This window comes from Dunckerocampus dactyliophorus, chromosome 8, assembly GCF_027744805.1.
Source record: "Dunckerocampus dactyliophorus isolate RoL2022-P2 chromosome 8, RoL_Ddac_1.1, whole genome shotgun sequence".
NCBI classification, from domain to species: Eukaryota; Metazoa; Chordata; class Actinopteri; order Syngnathiformes; family Syngnathidae; genus Dunckerocampus; species Dunckerocampus dactyliophorus.
The window spans coordinates 1,146,308-1,172,476 of NC_072826.1; the positions used below are offsets into that span (position 1 = coordinate 1,146,308).

The 26,169-nt window shown below is 41.0% G+C and overlaps 1 protein-coding gene and 1 long non-coding RNA gene across 13 annotated transcripts in view; one reads left to right on the forward strand and one right to left on the reverse strand.

Annotated features, from left to right (window-relative positions):
• Positions 1 to 8,332: 8,332 nt before the first annotated feature.
• LOC129186883 (uncharacterized) lies at positions 8,333 to 9,146 on the reverse strand. Its single transcript, XR_008572313.1, has 4 exons — positions 9,090 to 9,146; positions 8,732 to 8,916; positions 8,584 to 8,614; positions 8,333 to 8,469 (listed from the first exon to the last, which is right to left on the reverse strand). It is a non-coding gene; the product is annotated as an uncharacterized LOC129186883 (long non-coding RNA).
• Positions 9,147 to 13,419: 4,273 nt separating this feature from the next.
• Positions 13,420 to 26,169, forward strand: part of chl1b (cell adhesion molecule L1-like b) — an 85,676-nt gene continuing 72,926 nt past the window's right edge. For 6 of the 12 annotated variants that reach the window (XM_054784177.1, XM_054784184.1, XM_054784183.1 and 3 more), the window contains exon 1: positions 13,421 to 13,757. The gene's annotated coding sequence lies outside the window, so the exon portion shown is untranslated. Of the gene's footprint in view, positions 13,758 to 26,169 lie in introns of all 12 variants that reach the window. The other 6 variants (XR_008572210.1, XR_008572209.1, XM_054784187.1 and 3 more) reach the window with 2 other exon arrangements.

Here is a 26,169-nt window from a genome sequence, read left to right on the forward strand (position 1 = left end):
TGATAAAGTCTGAGCACACTTCAAGCTAATTATATTAAATGAATAATGGGGTCTAATCAATGCAACACAGGATTACACAGGTTGTTAAAAACAAGATTGTAGCGGAAGGAAGAACTTGGTGTGCTGGCCTGTCTGACTCCCTGCTGACACCAACACAGTCCTTAGTGTTCTTTGTTAAAGTGACATCAACCAGGCCTGAATCACGACCGCTCGCCTCCTTGGCGGAGCATGTGCGATTTCCTCTTCCTCACTGACAAGTTTGACCTCCTCTTCCATAGATCAGATCATGTGTCCACATTAGACGGGTAACAATATCCAGGATGTCTCATCCAAATGCAGGACCAGGAAGTGAATCTGTTAAGAGCATGCAGTAAATTGGACAAGAACACCATCCAGACAGACTCTCGGACTAAACAAAACTGATCTGGTTTAAGTCTCGTCTGGGATGTAAACACCAGAGGAAATGTGCCTTACACATGCTAAGCTACACTTGATGCAGTGGATTCAGCACAGAGAAAAACGCCTATTCTCACAAGTAGTGATGTGGTGGTCGTGAACAAAACAGCTCTTAGAGCTAACTCTTTGAAGTGAATGATGGAGTCCTCTTATTCTGTTAATGGAAAACTGCACTTTTTTGGAATTTTGCCAGTTAGCATCAGGGCGCTAAGAATGCACGTCATGGGACACACTTATTTCAACTATGAAGCCCTCGAAAAAACCTCCAACAACGTTTTATATACATGCTGTGACCATGCAAAGTTGGTAATTCATGCAAACATCCAGTGATGGCAAACAATAATCTGTCAGTCTTGTTCACTGTAGTTTTCTCAAAAGCATCGCGTTCAGGACTACGAGCAAAGTTTTCCAACTGACTTTATATCACCATCGGGAAAAATGCATTATCCGTAAAGGATACTCGCCTAAAACGAGTATCAGGCTCATCCCTACTGAAGAGCCATTTGGGAGCCAAAAGAGCCATCACTAATCCCAAGTGTGAAAGAAGGGCATACCTGAGCAAATATTTAAATGTCATAAGATATATAATAAGATTTCACTTTTGACTAATCATCAGTATGGAAGACCAAGATTAAACCAAAAAGGTAAATACTAAGGATTATTTCTGTCAATTCACATTTTTCCTCCTTAATTAGCACCGGGGCTTTTGACTCAATTGTGGATCTGAAATTATTGATTTCTTGGTAGACTCCTTTTAAAGCCACTTTTTATTATCAATTGATCCCCCTTGTTCCCCTGTGGGCAGTGTTTGTATGGCTACCAAACATGTTAGTCAGCCCTCTGAAGGTCCCTGAAGACATTTAATTGAAACAGACGAAAAACAAATTCCTATGGGCCCAATTGTGTTGCCATCATACACCACTCCCCCTCCTACTGGTGCATCATTTCTCATCCAAACCTTGTCATAGGATGTTCTGACAATGTGGTGTGTTGGTGAGTGTCGGAGTCATGTACAGTAGAAAAGGTAATCCTGCTATGTTGTGTCGCTCCAATGTTGCTGTTTATCCCGAGCAGCGAGTCAGCCAAATAATAAACAAACATGCACTTGTTATGTAGGATTGGAAACCTGGCAAGTGTGTTCCCAGAGATTTGACCCTGTCAACCCATTTTTGGAAAATGCAATTATTTGCATGATCAGACAGTCATTGTGTTGCATCCAACCACATAGAAATGTAATTATCAAATGGTAAATTCTTTCATTGGATAAGGAAGGTCCTTTTTTGCTGCACTGATTCCTCTCTTTCACCAACTGCATTCATAAAATGATTTCATCTTTAAGTTTAGATAAGACTCCCAATGCATGAAATCAAAGCTGGAAATGCAGATCTTGTTCTCGCTGGTTAAATATGTATGACAAAGAAAGCAAGGCAGCTTTTATTGTGCTGATTTGTCTCTTCGTTCTCAACAATAGAGGACTACACATTTGTAGAATGGCTCCAGTGCTGCTGAATACATTATCTCCTAACCGTGTGTTAAGCTGCAACACACAACTACGCCAAACACGAATGCACAGATCTAATGAGAACACTTTATCTTTATCATAGAGTCTGACTGTTATATTACTGTGGGGGAAAGGGGGGAGCGTATTCCCCATTTCCTTATTTATAAAATGACAGACACTGTCACTAGTCTGGCACTGGTCTCCAATCTCTGCTCACATTTTATAACTGCAATATGCGGATTGCTATGGTAACAGCTTTCATATGGCAACCCCCCCCACCTGCATGCTCCTAGACACTTCTGAATCCTCCAACCAATATTGAGCATGGGGATAGTCCTTGTTGGACTCATAAAGAAGCAATGATTCCACAAAGACAAGAGATGAAGCCTTACTGGCAGAGCAGAACCTGATCTCCAGAGAAGGGCGCCTACACATGGAGCAAACTGCCAGAGGAAAATATGGCATAAAACAAAGATTTAATTGAGAACTGAACATAAGGTTGTGTCACTACACTCCTTATGGATGAGAGGATGTGACGGAAGGCGCTTTACAGGAGCAGGAAGGAAGCTGCAGATGTTAATCTTGCATTCCTTTGGAGGAAATTGACAGCTAATCCTTATTAACTCTCATCTACTCTCTGCAAGTGAGCAAAATGGCTCCATGACGCAGGCAACAGCTGCCCTCAGTAGTCACACAGTATGTGCTGTGCCAAAACATGTTTGCAAAATTTTGTAGAAAATGTGTGACAACAGGTCCCAATTGGCTATCGACTGTAACTTTCATTAAAAACTCCAAATGAAAATCTTTTGTTGTACAATATTCTTTGAAACAAATACAAATGATAAAATAATGTTGAGAGGTTGGTATAGAACCAAGACATACTGTGGGGACAGGTTTTGATGCACATCAATGACATGCTAGCAGCCCCGCCTCCCCCCACAGAGACAAAGAGACTGTATGACTGACAAGAGGGCTCACTCCTTGGCCTGTGACGATAACACATTTTGCTGGATGATAATTGTTCTACAAATTATTGTCTATAATATTATTGACAACATTAATTATATGGCATAATAATAAGAGTACATCGTATCAAAAGTAATAAACCATATTTTCTCAACAGTATTTAATATTGTACCGTAAAGCACCGTGTATTAACCGCACCCCCATTTTCAGGCTCACGGCGGGGAAAAAAAAATTTTTAGTTTATAAATGCTTGCTAACTCTTTCATCTCAAATCAACATGCGTAAAGGTACTAAGCAATTTCAAAAAGAAGAATAAAGAAGAAATCTGAACTTCGGCATCTAGATCTTTAATATTATGGCTAAGAACAGATAATAATAATAATAATAATAATAATAATAAATCCAAATAAAGAAATTAGCAATTTTCAGAGATGTTTTGATATCTTATCTTTCACTGCTTCTCTTTTTCTCTATTATTATTTTATTGCATTGCTTCAGTGTGAATTTGAATAAACTCCAACGTTGTATTGTATTTTACATTTGCAATGTTTTAATGGAAGCTTAGGTTAGCTTCAGTGTATATAGAGATCCTTTCACTGTGTGAAAATACAGACAGCCGTCAGATAAGTTAGTTGCATACACAAGCATTTTCAGCAACTGTACAGCAGAGGGCGCTAAAGTCGAAGCAACTGTCTGACCCACAGACGGCTATTCTAAACTGGGCTTCTCGTCAGTTTCTGCGTCTGGTCACAGACCTGTCATCGTGTATAAACCGCACCCCGATTTTTTGCTTCTTACCAGTGGAAAAAAAGTGCGGTTTATTCACGGTGCTTTACGGTAATTGGAATATCAAGAGCTTTTAAATAAACTAAACAAACAAAGAAAGACAAAAAACACTCAATTAAAATAAAATGGACTAATTCTCTTTTAGCAAAAATTGCACTTAAGTAAAAATGACAATCATAACCAAAAACCAAGTGCTTGTCCTCACTAGGGTCACGGGGGTATGCTATAAATAGACAAACAAGCATTCACACTCACATTCATACCTGTGGACGATTTAGGGTCACCAATTAACCTACCATGCATGTTTTTGAAGTGTGGGAAAAAGCTGCAGTATCCACGCACGCACGAAGAGAACATGCAAACTCCACATAGAAATGTCCAGAAGATTGGAAGCCAGATCTTCCAGGTCTTCTGACTGTGTGGCCAACCAACTGGAAGCATACAGTATGTATCAGCAAAATGTTGCGGTAAGATGATGATTTAAGACTCAGGGGACGCTTGAGCTTGACCAGATATTACTTTTACTTTGGTAAATGTCAACAGGGTACCACGGGTATTCACAGTGTTACTGCGAGGGAACTTCATCACTGTAACAGGTGCTAACTGTTGCACTATGTATTTTTCAAAGACTGACAAAGTAAAGAAAATAAACCATATATATTGAATTGAATATCAGCCACACGTATCTAAACAGTGTCACAAATTGGTCTAGATGTATGTATTATGTGTTTTAAAATATCCACTTGAATGAATAAAACACTGCAGCATTGTTATGATCCTCTGCCAACATAATCCATCTTCATGTTTGATGAAAGGCTGTGAGCTGACTGGTATGGAGCGCTGCGCAACACACAGCCCGCTTATTTACTTCCAGCTCATTTATTCTCATTATTGCAGCCCAGCAGACATCAGCGAGGGGATTTCTGCCCCAGAGTGATGTTCCATGATACAGAGTGAGAGGGGGGAGGGGTAGCGAGACAGAGAACGGAAACAAACCATTGGGGGGTGCATTCATTCGCTGCATGTGAACTTTGACACCTTTGACAGGGGTACCCTCTGTTTTCAGGCTCGAATTTGACGGCACCAGCTCATTCTTTTCTTCTCAGTCAGTTGCCACTGGAAATTTCACATTCACTGTCACATAATGACGCCCCTACCCTGTCTGGGGGTTAGTGGTATTATTCCATGCCTTTTACATGGCTGCACTAATTATATCCTATATGATCTTTAATGTGTCACATATGTAATAAAAGTGAAATTATGTATACCATGTCCAATGTGCATACAGTTGTAGTCTGAATGACTATAACCCCTACTACTATAACCTATTTAGTTCGATGCATTTTTGGAGTATTCCAAACACACGGAATACACATTCAAATTCAGTAAATTATTTTCAGTGCAAAATAGCAAATTAGCAAAATACGCAGCAGCTGTATCATTACACGAGCAGGGACTTCCAGGTGAATAGGTGGCTAGGGCTATGAGTAGTCTCTTGACCATACCTGTACGTTTGGCGAACGAAGTACTGTTTTCATTTTCAAACATGTTCAGCCCAATTAAAGGAAAACTTCACTTTTTAAAAAAATGTTGCCCATCATCCACAATCCTTATGTGAGACATAAACACACGTCTTGCTCTTTTCTGTGCTTTCTAAAGATGTAAAAACGACTAAAAAGAGGCAGCTCAATAATGCACATAATGGGACACAACTATTCCACCGACAAAGCCTGCTATTAAAACACTTCCAGCAAAGTTTTATGGTTTTATATCTATGCTGTGACTATGTAGTAACAGGCACATTCAGGATAAAATGTAATACTTTCAGTATTTTTTCGTATTTTGCTCATTTTTAAGCATTATCGCACCCTATCTCTTAGGGTCAGTCCAGCCACGCTATGGAGGAAACTCATTTCAGCTGCTTGTATCCGTGATTTCGTTCTTTCGATCATGACCCAAAGCTCATGACCATAGGTGAGGGTGGGAACAGAAATCGACCGGTAAATTGAGAGCCTTCCGGCTCAGCTCTCTCTTCACCACGACGGTCCGGTACAGCAACCGCATTAGTGCAGACCCTGCGCCGATCCACATGTCAACCTCACGCTCCAAACTTCCCTCACTCGTGAACAAGACCCCAAGATACTTGAACTCCTCCACCTGGGGCAGGACCTCATTCCCAACCCGGAGGGTGCAATCCACCCTTTTGAGAGCCATGGCCTCGGATTTGGAGGTGCTGAGTCTCATCCCAGAAGTTTCACACTCAGCTGCAAACCTCCCCAGTAAACGCTGAAGGTCACAGCCCGATGAGTCCATCAGGACCACATCGTCTGCAAAAAGCAGAGACAAGATCCTAAGGCCCCCAAACTGGACTCCCTTGGCTGCAGTTACAAATTCTGTCCATGAAAGTTATGAACAGAATGGGTGACAAAGGGCAGCCTTGGCGGAGGCCAACGTTCACCAGAAACAGGCTCGACGTATTGCTGGCAATGTGAACCAGGCTCCTGCTCCGGTTGTTCAAGAACTGAATGGCACGTAGTAACGTGCCACCTATCCTGTACGTTCGGAGCAGCCCCCACAGGACGCTGCGAGCGACACGGTCGATTGCCTTTTCCAAGTCCACAAAGCTCATGTAGATCGGTTGGGCAAAATCCCATGTACCCTCCAGTATCCATGCAAGGGTGTAGCGCTGGTCCAATGTTCCGCGACCGGGACGAAAAACACATTGCACCTCCTGTAACCAAGGTTCAACTAACTGTTGTACCCTTTTCTCCAGCACCCTGGGATAGACTTTCCCAGGGAGGCTGAAGAGTTTGATCCCCTATAGTTGGAACACACCCCCCGGTCACCCATCCAATTCAGAGGCTCTTCCTGACTTCCACGCAGTCTTCAGGAGACTTGTCAGCCAAGCAAGCTCCTTTCCCTAATATTCAGTACATTTCCATTATTAAGTTGGTGAAGTTGGTGTTTATTAATTTATCTTCGATCACAGTTTCACCTCAGTATCTGCTCGGACAGTCTTAAAAAAAACCTAAGACTAATATAAAACATTTACCACCTAGACATCACAGAGTTCCTTCTGGAAAAAGGAAGCAGATGTTCCACAAATCTAATTTCAAATGATGAGTGCACTCGCTGTAACAGAGAAAACCTCACAAAAGCATCTTGTTACATGCATGGCTCACTCAATCCATTGTGTAATCATTTCAGTGTAATTATGATAGCCATAATAAGGTTATCTGGAGACCAGTCAAGCTGTTCTTCTCCTTGCTTTAGCAGATAGAGTAGATCTCAATCTTTCCTCTTAATGGTGCTCAGGATAAAATCAATGTGGAGAAGCCCCACAATGAGAGTATGCAGTACATGACGATGTTGCATACACTCCTCAACAAAATCTTAAAGACTTGGGGTAAAGATTTTGCATTGGTGGATTGTGAGCAGACTGTCATACTAAAGATTTCCTTACCAATCCAGGAACATCAAGGAAGCAAGGGAACACATTGAGGACAGACGATGATACATCTTGTGCTTGGATCATATTCTGTCGATACTGGAAAGTTGCTCTCATCTTCTTTGACCACGGATTCATCAGTTGAATGTCTTATTGTAGATAGTGCCTCTTTGCACTCCTCACCAAACAGCTGTTGACTGTTAACAGATGTTCTCCTCTGGTTTTTGGACCATCCTTAAGAAACAGTCTTGGTACAACTTTGACAGCCAGGAGAAGTGTAGGACACAACAGTGACTGGGTGGAGGGAGCAAGGATCGAACCAACCTTACGATTTCTGGACGACCTGCTCTACCTCCTGTGACACTGCCGCTAAGCTAAGCATCCTATGAACATATTTGAAACAAGATTTTAATACAAACTACACACCTAAAGGACATGCAGGTGAGGTTAATTGGTGACTCTAAATTGTCCATAGGTATGAATGTGAGTGTGAATGGTTGTTGGTATATATGTGTCCTGCGATTGGCTGGCAACCAGTCCAGGGTGTACCCTGCCTGTCGCCCGAAGTCAGCTGGGATAGGCTCCAGCATGCCCCCGTGACCCTAATAAGGAGAAGCGGTATAGAAAATGGATGGATGGACACCTAAAGGAAAAGCAAAAACAGTACTTTGGGTTTTACATTGAAAAGACACTTGCATATCCAGGTTTGGAGAATGGATCTTTGAGGTATGGAAAACAAGTCACAATTCTCAGGGTGTAATTTGTCATCACACATGATGGCGGAACCCTCCTTTCAAAACACGTCATCGTTAATGATCACAGATAGAACCATTCCCACACTACATGGTCTTACTGCAGTTGATGACAGTCTGGAATGACTGTTCTAATGGAAAGGGGGAAGTGACCCATGCAGCTCCATCATATCGTCAACCAGGATGTTCACCATCCGTTTACACGTTGCATCAGGTAGTGTTTTAGTCTTGTTGCACTCCTTGAAGATTTCCTCAGCTTTTGGATCAGTGCTACTACTGTAAATTTGTGCTTTAGTAATTAGTTCCTCAGTAACTACTGTATTTTTGTGTACCTTATTGTAAAGTGAGACCAAAAATACATTTTGAGGCCTCAAAGATCATGACAACAATATCTCATTTGGACAAAACCAAGGTACCTGATGGGTCCACACTACCTGTGATATCTAAACCACCTCATGCATTTTCCAATGTTTTCACATCCTTACCTGTCACTGATAAAAGGACCTTGAAAGTCAAAACACCTGACTTGACAAGCTCATCAAAGACATCTCCATCCACCTCTGAGAATAAGAATAAATAAAATAATATAAAAAAAACCTACTAAAACAATAAAATAAATATGGAAAAGCCACAGTTGCAGGGATTATCCCTTGATAAAAAAAGATATTACTTACCACATTCATGTAAGACTCAGGCAAAGGTTTTCTGTGAACCAAGAAGAAAAATAAAGATGCATCATTCTAAAAACAAAAATGTGTAGTTCACTTCTTACACATGCCTGACAATTATTTTTAAGTTAAAGTAACAATTAGAGTTGCCAACCTTGATATCTTGTATCTTGTACAGCATATCAAGTCCTTTGCTGGGGGCCAGCAGGCCTACGTGTGGGGGCTCCTCGTGCCAATTAGCTAGTTAGCCATTAGCTCATTCAAAATGAAGATATAACGTAGCGTTCACTTACTTTGCCAAATGTTGCACAGGCAGTGCCGATTCAGCTCACAGCAACACTAAATAGAAAATATAACTTAGAAAAAACACGAGCTAACATTAGCAAAGGCTTTGGGTGGAAACAGCTGCCTCAGTTTATTAGTCTTAAATATCACACCAAAAACTCACGTTTTTTAAGTGTAAACAAGGTACAACACAATTCATTAGTTCATCTATTTAAACGTTTACTTACCTACTGATGCAAAATGATTCCTAATTGTCAACTCTTCCATCTGCTTTTCATTTCAGCAACGTGAAGTGAGGGGTGGAGTCTAAATGAAATGTCCGTGGGCGGAGCTTAAGACACGTGAACACTGTTAGGTGTTAAATGGAGTGTGGAAGTGTTGAATGTCTTTATTGTGACACTAACAAGATTTGAACATTTTCAACACTCCATTTTAACTACAACACTTTCACTATCCAGTGTTAAATTTAACATTTTTAAGAAAATGCAGTGTTAGATCAACTCCAAATAGTGTAAGATTGACACTCCAACTTCAAGATTCTCATCAACACCAAAAAATTAACACTCCTCAATTTGCTGTGTAGTGTATCATTCATAGTAGCAACGCCGTAGTTGACACTCTGAAGGGCTTCTGGCCGCTCTGTTGTTGTGACACCGCTTTTCTCCAAACGATAAGTCTCGTCACGTTTTAATCTTGTGAGATCGCGTACATAAAATAAATACAGGGTTAAAAAAAAAAAAAACGACTTTCCCTGAGGTCATATTTAGGTGTGAATGTGAGTGTGAATGGTTGTTAGTCTATATCAGGGTATACAGTATGCAATAGGCTCCACCTCACCCGTGACCCTATCGAGCACAAACAGTATAGAAAATGGATGGTTGGATGGGTCGATCTTGTTTATTATCTTATTGAAGCAAAACAAGATAAAAAAAAAGTAGAAGCCACAATCTTCTGGATTTTTAGGCAACAAATTACTATCGACATTACCCTGAATGCAGCCTAATAACGCTCTACTCGAAGACGTAATGACTCATCGACTGTGAGACAGAAAGTGAGGCCCGGATTACCAGCAATGGTGATAAAATCTTCCCATTTTGTCTTTTGTCGGTTGGAAACCCATTTAATTTCTCTCTGTGGGTCTGAGGTCACTAGATAAATTGATTTCTCGCTGACCGTTCCTGGCTGCTCCGCTGATTCAGAGAGTTCTTAATGATCTGGTGCTGACAGAGGTGGCCAAATGAAACATCCCTACAGAGACTATCATTCTGCAATACATTAACCGGTGTTATGTTGCAATGAGTGAGCCGAGATATACCAGAGGATGACACAGCAAGCGACACAAGAATCACCACTCTTTTGGATGGTGATATTAACGAGTATTGCAATTTACAGCCGACACTCGGTATATCGCGGTTCGATGATCGCTTCCTAGCTATTTTGCATTTTTTTTTAAATAAATAAATTAATAAATGATTGCTGTCTTTGGTGGACTACGGTTTGTTATTTGTCAAAACATATAGAAATACAAGGCATGTCCGACATGGCGTGAAAAAAAGTTCTCCTCCCATTCTGTGTGGAAGTGGTAGGTTTTTGGCTCCTTAAGTCTAGAAGAAATACATTTCAGTATATACAACTCAAGCTAAACTGTACTCTAACCAAATCAAGTTTCCCGATAAGAAATAATGTAAATCCACTAAATCCATTCCATTCACCCAAAATATGAACACAAAACACTTTTTTTATAGTTTTACATGCACTGTGTACATGCATTTACTCTGTAAATGACGACGAAAGGGATAAATGACCATTTAACGTCACTTGCTATGATCAAAGACGTGATTGTTGAGAAGACAGTTCGATCCACACGGACACCACCACCATGTTTTGCAATGAGTTATTTCTGAAAAACTACAGAGTCAACCGCTGATGACGTCTCAGGCGGGCGACGGTGCTGGAGTACAATGACTGCCATTTCCAATTTTCATGCAAATGGGGACGGTTTGTGATAAAATATGTTGGATTGTTGGACAAGACAAGACAAGCCCCATTTTGTACACTAACCAGGAAATGTATGCGAACAGAGGCGACATTTTTATGTAAACTGAAAAATACGCTAACAAATGTGGCGTACACTAACCTAGGTTCCACTGTGTACATTAAAACACAGCATAAGGGACAAGTTTTGTTAATACATGACAAAAAACATTATTTCAATTAATGCATTGTTCAAAAGAATAGTTACAAACTGAAACATTTAGCATGTTTGGGAAACTCTGTAGCCTGAGAAGCAGCATGATTAATTGGCTGATCTCATTTAGCTGATAAGAGTTCCATTAGTGGATCTTGATTAGATGTGAAGATCTAGCTACACTTAGAGGTTTCCATGGTGATCGTATCTGCTTCAAAAATATCGAGTTGGACATTGATTCAGCTCAGGGAGCTTACCTACAATCTGACCTAACACTGCTAGCTGTACATTCTGTGGAATATACTGTATATTCTGAGACACATTTATCTTTCATTCACAAGGCTATTTTGATTTTACTGTATTTTTTACTGTATTTTACTGTATTTTCTAATCTAGTCTGTTTAGCAGGTGGATGGGTCTGATATATCAGCCATGCTTCACCTCCTTTCAACGGTTTGTCTAAATCAGGGGATTTCAAAGTCAGCGTAACATCACGACCTCCTTCCAAGTAGCCAAAAATGTACCCCGCATCCCACATCGAGCTGTCAACACCTCCACCCCCAACATGCATGCACACGCGCATGTGTAAATACAAAGTGATGCAAATTGCCATTGCAAGTATTATTGTTTGAGTTTTTTAAGTTACTGTACACATTTTAGCACATATTTCAAGAAAGTTTCATTCTTTACAAAAACAAAGGCGCAAATGTGCTGTCTATCAATAAACTTTAATTTCTCAAGAGGATTTACCATTGTAATTGGAATGTTAAGAGCTTTAAAATAAATTAAACAAACATGATAGATTACACAAAAAAAAGACAAAAATCTATTAAAATAAAATGGACTCTCAGTCTCTTTAGCAAAAATTGCACTTCAAAAATCACAATCATAACCAAAAACAATAAAAAAAATAGACCCTGTCTTTGTTCAGAAAAACAACACTCCCAATAAAAACCACACACACACGCAGTTATGTAGTGTATTGTTAAACTAATGTATGGGGTCATATTTGAGCTGGACCACATATCTGTGGTGGCAGAGTAAAATGCAATGTTTGTGATGTCCTTTCATAGGAGCAGATCCTTCAACGTGCTCAAGGATACTGTGGTGACCTGGCAGTTTTGTGTAGTTTTAAAGAGTTTTGTGATTTCCACCTGTCTGTGAACGTGACAGGCTGGGTCCTGACTGAGTGTGGGGGCGGGAGTGGGGCGGCTGCATGCAGAGAGAGTTTGCATCCCGGACCACTGCAAACTATTACCACATCAACATATTATTAATGTCACGCCACTCTGACATGTGGGGTCAGATGTGAACTTCCAGTCACATTGCTCATGTATTTTGGAATATTTAGCTCACTTTTTGCACATTTAACTCATTTTTTTCACATTTGAGGTAGAAATGAAATGATGAATCAAAATGGTAAATCTAAATGCTAAGTCTAAATGTTGAATGTAAAGTGTTATATATACACGTTAAATATAAATGTTACATTTAAATGTAAATGTTAAAAATAAATGTTGACTCTAATGACATATAAATGTTAAAACTAAATATACATTTATATCCAAATATAAATGGAAATGCTAAATTAAGATATTAAATATTGAACTATATGTAATATAGTGAAATATGAAATATGCAAATAGGCCACGCCTCTCAGCACACACAGCAGCTGTGCTGTGAATGAAGTGAGGAGGAAGCATCATATGGCCGGTCCGATCCAAGTAGGAGAAATTCAATGCCTTTAACATTTAGATTTCATATGTATATTTATATTTAACATTTATATATATATATATTTTTACATTTTTTATTTAAAAATAACATTTAGATTTAGATTTCATATGCATATTTATATTTAACATGTATGTATATCCATCCATCCATTTTCTATACCGCTTCATCCTCATTAGGGTCGCGGGGGCATGCTGGAGCCTATCCCAGCTGACTTCGGGCGACAGGCGGGGTACACCCTGGACTGGTCGCCAGCCAATATGTATGTATATATTTAACATTTTTATTTAAAAATAACATTTAGATTTAACCTTTAGGTTCACTATTTATTTTCTACCTCAAAGGTGAAAAAAATTATTACTTAAAAAGGAGAAAAGTCAACTAAATATTCAAAAAGTGTGATTTAATTTTTAGATTTGGCACCCCATACTCTGACACGAGACTGGGTGTTGTTACCTTTGCAAATTGGCAGATATTGCAATGAGTTCATTATTCAATGCAACCGCACCCTTAATCCTTGTCCAGGTTTGATGAGTTTCGTGCTCCCCTCCATGCAACTCCCCCCAATAAAACCTGCTCATTCCGGAGCTGCACGGAGAGTAACGTCGCCGTCACTGTTTTGGGGGGCAGGGGAGGCGCTTTAACCCGGTCACGACGTGGGGAAGTTGCGCGCCGCTTTTTCTGCGTTGCCATGGGGTTTTTCTAAAAACCCATTGACGGCGACAGGGTCCCCGCTTTTATTTGAGTCTGCCTTTGTGGAGGCGGAGGAAGAAACTGCTATTACTTTTTTTCTTCTTCCAGGGACTGGGGGAGCGTCACAAGCAGCATCCACGGGAGGAGGAGGGGTGGTTGGTCCACGGCGCAGACCAACTCACTGCGAGCTGAGCGCAACGCACTGCACATCCATCTGTTCTCCTTGGCTTTGGGGATTGTAGCCAACTTTGTGGAGCGCTGCCTTGACGTGCACCTGAAGGTGAGTTGCAAAAAAAGATGATTTTCAAAAGAGAATGTGTACGAAAAAGCTTTCATCAAAGTGACATTTTCTCACGAGTAAGTTAGTTGTAGTTAGTTGCTTTGTACCTGCTGCAGCTCTGCTAGTATTTAGCACCTGTTTGGTTTGCCAAGTGCTCACATGTAGAACTATAAAATAAGTCAACTGAAAGATCCACAGTGAATTTTTGTTCATCATTACCTCAAATTGATATTTATATTATAAAAAAGACAATTGAAATATTTTGCATTGTAAAATTGCTATGAGCTGAAATGATAACTATAATCACCCACCCCTGTAGAGTGTCTCATTTACACTCCCCATAATACAATAATCATCCCTCACACCAGATGTTAATGAGCAGCAGGAATGAAACTTGTCTTCCGTGGGGGTGAATATCATGAACTAACACAGATTTGTCATAACAATGTGAAACGGTAAGTTGGTCAGCAAGAGGAAGAAATGTTAGAAGCTACACATCCCCTGCAATGCTCCCAGTGTGAATGTGACTGATGAGACCTGAGCGAGTGTGATTAAAAACACATGATAGAGGATTGGTGCGGCGCTTGTTACTTATAGCTTTGTGTAATTGATGGGGGTTGTGTGTGAACTGTTGTGCACCTGATGAATTTATAGACCAGATGCATCTCACGTGGTTAACACAGTGAATCCCTCAATATGAATATTTACACAAAATGCTAATTCCTCAGAACGTGTGGAACTGGTGTACAAACAGATTTTCAGTGTTGGTGTGCTTTGTCATTATGATGTTGTTGTAGAAAAAAACAACAATATAATGTACCAACATATACTTTTTGGTGGTTTTCACGTATTGTTCATGGCTCAGGGTTTCCCCTAGGATTTTTTTGAAGCTGTGGCGGTGGGCTGCATGGGAGGCCAGGGTACCACCACAGTCGTGCCGCTGCTGTGTCTGCAATTGTTTTTCATGAGCAATTTTTTATGGCTTATTTATTGATTTATTACATTTACAAATTTATAAAAACATTGTAAAACTGTTAATTTAATGGCAAAGTTGCTGAGAGCACTGCCGACATTTTAAATGGCACTTTGTTTACAACGCACATCTCCACTCAGTGTGCTCATTTACCATTAAATACAACACAGGCGTCATGTTTGAATAGAACACTTAGAAAGAAACTAAGAGGTGAAGCAAATATTCTTTGGTGGACTACTCAACATCAGCTGTGACGTGACCCGTTGGAGACCCCTGTGATGGCATCACTGTCTAAAGCTGTACACACTACGTGTTTCTGTTGCACAACTTCCACACACAACTAGTGTTTTGTAGAATGATAACAAGAGAGCAAGATTGTTAAGTGACACTAGGTTGTGAGAAGCTAAGTAGGTTGTGATGATGATCGTAGCTCGCCCGTGGGACAAAAACTAGCTAGCTAGATGCTAATTGTGGTCAATATGTGCATAAATAATAATCTATATATGCTGGTATATAGCATATATATATCAATCCATACAATATATGACTTAAAATTGTTTTTAAGTTTAAAAAAAACATCATTTTTAAGGTGTGGTGGCTTTTATTTTGTAGTGGCGCACTGCCACGATCAATTACATGTACCGGAAACCATGAATGTAATAGAAATCTAATGAATCTGGTAGTGCTTTTGCTACTGACCCTCTGAAGGTCAGAGTGACATGAATTAATGTAATCATCTCAAGCTGCTCTTCAGCTGGAGCAGATCCTAGTTATGGTCCCACCAAATATACAGCAGCACCCTCAGACATTCATTAGCAGGTAAGTCGCCTGAATCTCATTTTCTAGGCCAAAGACAAGAGCTTGTAATGGCCTTTGTCATCACGCATGGTCCTCAGCCTCTCAGTATTCAGGGAAGTGGTGCTTTGTGTCCAGAAGTAGGTCGAATGCTTCTCACCAAACAATTTGATCAAGAGCCAGTAATTGGACAAGCGAAGTGTTGACCATCTCCCATGTCAGCCAGTCCCTCGCCTCTTAATATGCAGCTCCAACCTGATGCATTTCATGGACCTTTTTCATGCTTTTAATCAGTTAGATCACAAAATGCAGCAAGCAGGACATTCTTTGTAATGGGAGACAACCTCGTTTTTCATATCTAAGCTGTTGGTGCACTCGGTTGACTGTGAATGCACATGAAATGTTTCCTCCGGTGTCAGGAAAACATTGCATTAGAGAACTAACTTCCTCCTACACGGGTGAGGTTTTCCACTGTGTTGCATCACAGGAGCTCTTTCATCCGCTGTGAAATGCACACGGAGACACAGGCAGGATTGTTCCAAACACACCTTACTGTCTTGCTTTGTGATTTGCACAAAGTGGCTCCCTCTGATGGTGGCCGTGCATTGAGGATATGTGGATAAATGCAGGCTTCACCTGTTCAAACAGACACACCTGTTGCACTTTGATTACCGTTGTGTGCACTGTGTTGTGCTAGGAAGAAAGAGAGAAACGCACAGATTCCCTTCTCAGTTGGCAGATTGGACTGTCCCGGACAAAGCTTTTAACAGTACACGTGCATGACAATAGGTGGTAAGAAGGATGGTAAGAAGGACAAATACACTGTATAGCTTGTTTTACTATTATATATATATATATATATATATACATAATGTATAGCTATTTTATTTTAGATAGTTTCAGTGTGATGTGGATGTTCCACTGACTTGTAAGACGGGCATCTGTGTCTGCTATTGCCATGGCAACACAGGGTAACCTACCTTAGTGGTCTGTGATACTGGCAGACACATCTCGTGTTGTGGTAGTGAATGTTACGACTCACCGATAAGCAAACCTTTTGATATAACATTTTGATATATTTGTTAGCATTTAGCACAGTACAGTGGAATCTCGGTTAGCATCATGAATCTGTTCCAGAATGTCCCGTCCGACTCAAACAAAACAAATTCTAAACAAATACATTCTTCCCATCAGAAAAAATCCAATGAATCCATTCCAGACACCAACAAAGCACTTTCTTCTAGTTTTACATGCTGAAAACATTTGGAAATGCATATCAATGACCAATGAAAGGGATAAATAACATTTAACGTCACCTCTACCTTGGGTGAAGACTGAGTGTTTACAAAGCAGAGATCCTCAGGGACACCACCTTTGTGTTTTGCGATGAGTTATTTCCTGAATTCAATACGTTTATCAAAATGCAGGCACTTGCAGCTTTCTTTGGCTCCATTGTGGATTATTTTACAGCCGTGATCAACAAGAAAAGCAGATACTAAATATACAGTTACTTGTGGCGTAACTGCGTTGTTAGCGAAGAACTACAGAGTCAACCGCTGACGACGCCATAGACGTGCTAACAACCTGGGGGACATGTGCTTCCGGTTCTGGTTTCCATGCTAACATGAAGCTGACAGTGACGTTTTGTAATAAAAATACATTATGAACACGGTTGGCCTCGCGCAGTGTATTAATAACGTGTATTGTACGCTGACTGGGAAATTACAGTAACTGAGGCAAAATGTTTGCATATATTTTTTATACATACGCTTACTGGGGCGTACGCTAACCGAGGTCCCACTCTGTAGTAAAATCTGTTTTTCACCAGTACACCTCGAGGAAGTGAGACTGGAAGAAAATCAAATATTGCAGCTCTCATTCTTTTAGGAAAATGTCGGGTTGTGTCTTTTGGAATTTCATCCAGAAGAACATTGGACCCATGCATTGACCTGAGACGGGGCCTGCTGGTTCACCATCACCTGTTGCGTTGCTTTCCAAATGTGTTTGATGAGCGGGGTTCAGGTTTCTGTGAAAGTTCTTTAATACCAAACTCATCTAACCTTGCCTTTATGGACCGTGCTATCTGAACAGAAAAAGCCTTCCCCAAAGTGATCCCACAACGTTGGAAGCATATAATCATCCAAAGGGTCATACGAAGGTGAAATTAAAACTATCAAATACCTGACAGAATATAATTGGTTAGGGCAGAGCTCTACGAGCTCAGTTTGTTTAAAGTTTTTGAAGAAAAAAAAAGTGCGTCCGTATTATGGCATTGATTTATGAGATATAATCGTTAATCATCTACGTTACACTGATGTCACAATAATGTTGTCCTATTCAACACCACATGTTGTGCTGTCAATATACAGCTTATATAAAAACTGCTATCTTACTCCAGACACAATGAAGGACGACGTTATTATGTTGTCAGCTCGCATTAGATGATACAAGTGCTGTTGAGTGTGCATCTCTTATCTACATCAGTAATGTAATTCGCTGCTGTGGTGTGTGTTGAACAGAATCAGAAGTATCTCAGGACTATGAGATGGCTTTTCGAGATGAAAAACACTACACTGCCATCGGTGAGCAGCAGGTATTTGAGGTATCACACTAATATTCCATTACGTGTCCTTGTTATCAGCCTATCAAGACGATAGGAAGGACGTAAAAAAATAACTAAAATGGAAAAATGAGTCTTGATGCAACGATGCTGTTTAAAATTCATGACGAGACCATCGTACTGAAACCTGGGGGTTTGGAGCTGTTAAAAGTATTCCTGATGATTGGAAGACATATCAGGTGACAGGTGGTGCCGAGCAAATAGCTAGACCATAATTGAGGTTCAGCTCGTGCTTCGGCGCTGTGAGTGACGACCCGTGCACCCCACTGCAGGCTGGGAGTGCCTCAGCGCCTCACCGTGTTTGAACCGCGTTTTTTCATGATAATCACCAACCACGCCTGCAAAGGCATACTTTCGCCGCTGTGCTGTGGAAGAATGTTTGGTGAGATGAAATATTCATTTCCATGCCGGCTTTCTGGAAATGTGCAAATTTATCTCCTGCATGTTTGCGATACCAGAGTGGTCGACCTAGAAGGGTGTCAGAAAAAGATAGAAGAGACGAAATGGAGAGATTCAAGGTGCTCGCCATCAGAATATATATTTATATATCTACAGTATATATTGCCTTATTTACCACATCGCTGTGTAATGGGGGCACTAGGTGAATGTGATCAATGGCTGCATGCGCTACATGCACAATTGATCAGAGAAGTTCCTACTGAAGGACAAACTGGCAGTGAGTTCAATGTTATTTCACATGTTCAGCGCTTTGTGCCCCAGTAGAAGCGTAGAAGGTTAGTGGCTGGTCATGCCAATGTGCATGCACGCCTAACTGAGGGCACGTTTGGTGTGTGATCGTCCTTCTCTTGTGGTACAGAGAATGTTTTCATGCAGCGTGGTGTTTTGTATTGCTTGGTACACAGCTTGCAGCTTGCCAGAGGTCAAAAAAAGAATAAATATTTTACATTTCCTTTCCATGTGCCTTTTGCCCGTACCCCAGGCTTATTTTATAGTCTTACTGTTCCGACTTATAACAGTGGCATGACAGCACTGGACATTCATGCAGCCCTGAAATGCGATTCTCATGTAAAAAAACGTTGGTGTGCACAACCACCAGATTCTCCGAGGAACAACAAACATGACAGCTATGCCCAGATGAGTACAAAGTTGTAGCCCTAAAGTCACTGGTAAAGCCAGACAATTTCCATTTCAATTGCAGGTTGGCTTTGGGACAAGTCATGCATACAGCAGTAAGGCGAACAAAGAGCTTTCAAATAACAGTGACAAATCTGAAGAATAGAACTGAGGAGCACGGTATTACTGGCTTTGTGTCCCGTGAAGGGTATTGTGTATGGCTTCATGGATAAGGTTCCAGAAGGACCCTTGGGACCAGGAAGAGAAGGGCACCCACGATGAGGGAGGACACATGTGACAGGCAGGGGGCAAGAAGGACGAACTCGGACCGAATTGAAACGCCTCATATTGTCCTCACAGTCTTCTGATGAAATTGCTTGGGCTCTTTCACAGACGAAGAATAAGTAACATTTTTAAAACGTATTCCATTCAAAAGGATGGAACATTATTTGGCAAATTACATAATTAACATAATGAAATACTTGAATACAGTTGTCCCTCGCCATATTGCGGCTTCACTCTATCACTGTTTTTCAAAACTATACTAATTAATAAATCCATTTTTGGTTGAATACAGCCTATTGTTAGTCAAAAATGTGCATATTGAAGCAAAGTAAGCATAAATAAATAAATTAAGCACTTTCAAGCATAAAAATGGCTACATGTACTAAAATACAAATATAGGCCTTGAAGAAGACGCATTCAAAATGTGAATGTAGTGTTCTACAGTGGTCACTAGGTGTCAGTAATCTTTCAATGAGACAAGCACCAGACTTGATAGACAGGCTTCCTTGCGGGTAAATAAAAATAATAACAATAATAATCATCAGCAAATAATAACACAGGCTACTGTTGTGGCTGTAACTCACATCAAGCTAAAACTCAACTCTGAAACCCCGACATCACTTCCTGTCATCCACACAGAACACATTTACTGTGACACACACGTTTTATTTATGTCTTAAATAGCGTATTTTCTCTGATTATGTCTACTGTATTGGGCAATACAAATGTGAAGGTGACAATAGAAATAAACTATTTAGAAGGTGGTAAACAGGTTTTCCATGACATAACTACGAAATTATTCCATTTATAAAGACAGAATCCTACTTCGCTGATATTCACTTATCATAGACTGGTCGGGAACCAATTAACTGCAATAAACGAGGGACTACCGTAGTTAAATACTGTTTGAGCTTAATATTTGTTGAAGTGTGTAAGACAATTACGCCATCATCTATCCATTTTCTAAAGCTCATCCTCTCAGGAGTCGTGGGGAGCTGGAGCCTACGCCAGAGTTGTCGCCATCATACTGCAAGTCAGTTTCGTTTCAGATGTGCTATTACCCCTTCTCACCACTAGGATGCGTCACAGGGCCAGGGCCATGCATGCTCACATCAGACGAGGTTTAACAATTCAAATAAAGTGTCCATTTTTGTCAACCTTTTCATTATGTCGCGAGATCCCAGTGTCGCCTTCATGATGCTACACAGCGATATTCCCATTACCAGATTACCGAACATTGCTTTACCGAACAAGGAGCATCGCATTTTCTTTGCCTGCTGCTACTCTGTTTGTGCTATTTTGCTTTTTTCGAAAAATCCATTATACCTGATTCAATTCACCCTTGATCCATTCCTGGCAGCTGAAACAGGAGGCAGGGAAAACAAAACAAAACAACACGCTGGCCTCTTCACAAACAGTCAGCCAAGTCGTCTCCCGATGCCAGCTTTAAAAAAAAAAAGTGTTTTATTTCTCCCTCTGTGTTGGGATTGTTGTGTTATGTGGATGGTTGGTCCGGCTGGTCGGGTTCTTCTGTGGAATGGTGTCAGTTTTAGAGGAAGGATGCAGAAGTCATTCCTCCAACTACAACTACAAACATCTTTTTCCAGGAACTGGAACTCTTATGCCTTCCGGGTTGTGGGTGCAGATTCTGTGCCCGTGCGTTCTCCTATGAATTGTATTGGCCACCTGACAGCTTCCGGCCCCGGTTGCCTTTTAGGACACATGGAGCTTACTTGGGGGGTATTCTTTTCACGGGCTACGCCCCCAGGCCCCCGGTATAATATATAGCTTGTGTTTAAACAAATATTTTATGTGACACTTCTCTTCTTCCTCTTCATGTGAGACAGGCTGGGCGGCGCCCTAACCCCCCCTATTGTCAAGCATTGCTTTCAACAGAAAATGTCACATTTTACAAACTCCTATTGTCTGTGCTTTGTCATGTGTGTGAGTTATTATATTCCTGAGGTGCTGTGACAGTGGGTCTTCCAGGAGGTGTGTCGTAGGTGTCTGTATGACAAGGTCAGTTGTATGCCCACAGGCTTCCCCAGGGACCTCATTACTCCATGTGGGGCTCTCATGGGTGCTGTAAGTAGATGGCTGGGAGCCCCAAGCCGGCACAGATCTGTTGATTTGGTGTGAACATGTGGCCCCGCTATGGTACCTGTTTATTTTCCCAATGAGATATGCGGGTCTAACGCAGCAAGTAAAGATTAGAAAGCATGTCAAGCTTGATTAGAATGATGAAACCAAAAGGCTGGCCAGCTGTGTGGCCAATTTGTTAATTGGGCTAACACCTGAATCAAATCGGCAATCTGTTTTTTGTTTTCTGTAACAGCAGTCCTATTGACTCATTTAATTGATTTGTGAAATCATGAACAACAGTTGATCTAATCCCTTCATCCCAGTGGGCAGAGAGGATTGTATCAAGCTAACAACATAAAGCTGCTAGTCAGGCTCTGCAGCAGAATGCTGACCATTTGGTGCACGATTGCAGCATGCGCTAAGTTCACTGCAGAGCTTCTTAGATGCAAAATTATCTCCTTGAACTTTCCTTAAGCACTTTTTCCAACATCAGTAAGCATCTAAAAACCTTAGGAAAGCATCTTTAAGCATCTCCGACTAAGAGCCAAACTTCATCATGTATCTTGGTCAGTGTAATCCGCCCGACATCGGGCAACTGATGAATGAAACAGTCGTGCCAAACTGGGCCAGATCCAAATTCATTCATCTACTTAGCAGACAGCCTCTTCATTTTTATGAGTGGAACAGGCCATTGGCCATGAACTACGACTGACTAATGTGACCTAATTAGTTTCCAAATGGAACATTCTTTTTGAGGGGGTGGAAGGTATGCATCTCACAGATTATATTTGTATGGCATCTTGGAGGTCATTCTATGAATTTGTGGTTGTTTACAGTAGACTTCTGATTAGTCTAAGGATGTGTTCACACTTGTTGTCCAGCACTCAAGTGATTTTATACAACAAAATGTATAAACAATACTCGATTCAGTGGCATCTGGTTTACGATTGAACGGCATATGTGACGTGACCCAGGTTACGTAGGCTCGTAGGACTTTCCTTTTAATGGCAGATTTTTTTACCAGCTGGTATTTTACCAGTAGACATGTCACAAAGATGATATACATTGTATAAATTTGTCATAAAGTTTTCAGGAGATGCTGCAAGAAAACAGCGTTTGTGACTACGTCACCGAACTGTAATTAGCAAAAGACCTCTATGTTTAACCACTGTATTTACGCCTCTGGGATTACATTTACTATTGTTTTGGATCATTTTCACTCTTCTTTCTGTTGGAGGTTGCTATGCATCTCCTGGTTAGCTTGCATTTGCTGACATCACATCCTGTGTTTTGGTCCATTGGGGCGTCGGCGCTCACACTTGCCTCACTCAGGACGAGAGTCCGCAGGTGGGCAGACCGAGACCTCTTTCTCAGAGGGCCTCAGTCCCCCAGTTTGTTCCTGGACTGCTTTCACACCAAATGAACTGCACTAGCAAAGCAAACAGACTACAATACATTTTAATCGGACTAAAAGCATCAAGGTTGAGGTCTTTTGATCTTATTCCAGGAGCAATATAGGTCATATATAATTTATATCCGGATCCACCATTTATTGGCCTTTTCTATTGAGCGTGGTTGCAAAATTTAAACGAAAAGTACCCTCAAATTAGATCTATTCTGCTGGTTTGTCATGCTCATTCTTGAATCTGTGTTTCTTGCAAGCGATATCTAGAATCTGTAATGCTTCTTCTGGAATCTTCTCATTCCGGTTTGAATTTAGACTTAAAAATGCAGACTGGAAACATTTAGTTGATTAAAGTGAATAACTATTTTAGATACGATTAAGTAGTATCAGCTAAATACTATTGGTTTTAGTTATGAACAGAATATGAACAGAACACAAAGCATCTTTTTCATGTACACTAATACGGTAGGGTTGATTTGATCTGCAATGATCTTGTTTTCGTTTTTTTGCCCTTGTTTTGCTCAGACCCTTTCTGTGAACAGTTTTAAACATTTTTGTTGTGGAAGCATTGCCAATTTGAAATGGCTTAAAGCCTTTAAGTGTTGGCTTTGAAGAAACAAAAACAAATCAATCGAGTTGATTCAAGTGAAAACAAACTTTTGATATTTTCGGCTTCAGCCTGGAAACTCTCCAATCAGTCTGTGCGTGTGTCTCGTATCGATGCTTCCTTCAGTGTGGATTTCGTCTGACGTGTCGTGAGCCTGGGGCAGTGTGAGTGTGTCATCTTCCTGGCATGGATGGCAGGGCACCCATTCACCAAAGTGCCCCGCACCTCTTCGAAATACTTCTGTGGAAAGTTTGTTGTCACATTTGCATTTAAATTGACTTCATGGCTCCGTGATTGACTGCTTCAAAGAGTGACAGAGCTGTGACAATGACTCTGCCTGTAATTCTCTTACATGATGAAAGCAGCTGGATGAATATTCAGTGAACAGTCAAACTTAGTTTCATTGAATAGTCAAGCAATGTTTGACAACTTAGGTGAGACCTGCAGACGATGTTTTATTGCTGCTGAATGATTAGTTGTATGAAGAGGCAGAGAATATGAACGTGTAAAAAATTGTATTCCTTGTTTCGTGATTTTTTTCTCGGTGTTTGCTAAGCCTTGTGAGGACGCACTCACATGAGGACAATTGTATCATGCTTGGGCTCACGTCACACAAGTGTTGTGACTACATCTTCCTTAATCACGAGCGCTTGAAGATTAGTAGCAATATGTGCTGCGGCTGACATCCCATCAGAAAAGTTAGCCAAGCTGCATCCATTACTGGACAAAATGGGCCGATGATGTATTGCATCAATAAATGTAAGGATTTTTGTATTTCATTCATGGACATTTTACTCAGCAACCCTAATAGAACGCACTCTATGCTGGTAAAGTAAGTAAAAAAGGTAAAAAATGGAATTCTAAAAAAATAAAACAGATAAAAAGGAATTTGGGAAAAAATAAACAGATTTCATAATTTTGGGGGGGGGCATCTGTATTTTGACTGACGCAGCTTATTTAGACGTTTTGGGACTGGTTTGTCGCATCAGGAAACCCACTGAGCATTTGCATGTGAGTTGAGCCAAGGCACGTGATGCTGCTCAGCCATTCCAGGCGCTAAACATTGGAAATGGAGACAGACGAAAGAGGTGAGAAGGGAAGTGAATAACACAGAAGAGCAAGAAGAGATGCAGAAGGAGAAACTGCAAACGCAACATTAAGTAAAGCTGCTCAGTTTAAGAAGAACCAAAACCATAACTGATAAACTTGTGGTGGGTCAGATGACATTTGCCAGCTTTTCTCACAGCACAGTAGTGACTTGAATTAACACTACTGGCTTTTTACCACCAAGCTCTACAAAGTTGATGTTTTTGTTAAAGTGTGCACTGTTGTGGCTGCTGAATTCATGTTTGATGTTTCGTCCATTTTGTTCACCTTCCCAAGAGAGAGAGCAGGTTGGTGAAATTGGAGCCAAAGCTGTGTGTGAAATGTGAAAGCGTTTCACTGCCTGATACGAACAAATTCACTTCCCTGGTATGAATAGCATGTGGTTTTGATCCTGAGCATACACCCAATGTCACTGGAAAGGTAGTAACACCTGTTTAACGTGACACTGATGTCACCTCTGTAATTTATTCTTTCAAAAAACAGTCAAGTGTCTGCAGGCTCAGTGGGGGGCACAATAAATAATTAGGGGCATGGTGTTCTTGGAGTGACAGTCTGTCTCCGAGTGCTTTCAGAGATCCCTTCAGAAAGAGAAATAATTGATGCGGTTATGTTGAGGCCTGTCACCTCTAACAGTTGTTGAGTTCATGGCTGTCTGCCCTCCCCAATAACTAGCAAAGTCATACCTGCTCTTTAAAAACATTTTACACCTCAGTAACCCCTTCCTTGCACTTGCCACAGCTGAGACATGGTTTGCATGGAATTGTGATGGATGAAGGCAAATCATGAAGGTCTGTTCACAGGTTTCACTCCCCATGGGCGTGTGTTCTTGTTGAGCTGGTGCTTTATAGGCTCTTTCGGTATGCTGCGTCGTATAACTCACCTGCCTTTGAAACATTGGGATCATATCCACAAGCAGAAAGAGGTCCCTTACTCCCCAAAGCAAAGTTACAGATGGCTGTACCGCTTCCTGTGGTTCGCCAGTGGAGGAGGTTGGAGGGTTTGAAGGTGAAAGATCTGTCTCTCCTGTGTAGTGCCCAGTGTCATTAAAACCACATGAAGGCCTCTTTATCACTTGAGCCTCTCTTTCCCTTTACCACCTGCAGAGGAAAAGAATCTCAGCAGGGCTCCAAAGTGTGCCGGAAGCTTGGCTATTAACCCTGTGCATTGTGTAATTCTGAGAAGGGCAGGCCAAGGCCCGACTCTTCAGCTGCTCATGATAGAACACACTGCGTTCTTTGGAGCAAACTTTGACGTAGTTTATTGAACAGTCATGCAACATGATTCCTCTCATTTGCCACACGACCGAGTAGTAAAGAATGATCCAGTTAGAAGTACAGTCATCTACGATTGGCTGGCGATCAGTCCAGGGTGTACCCCGCCTCTCACCCAAAGTCAGCTGGGATAGGCTCCAGCATACCCCCGACCCTAGTGAAGATAAGCAGCATACAAGAGGGATGGATTAAA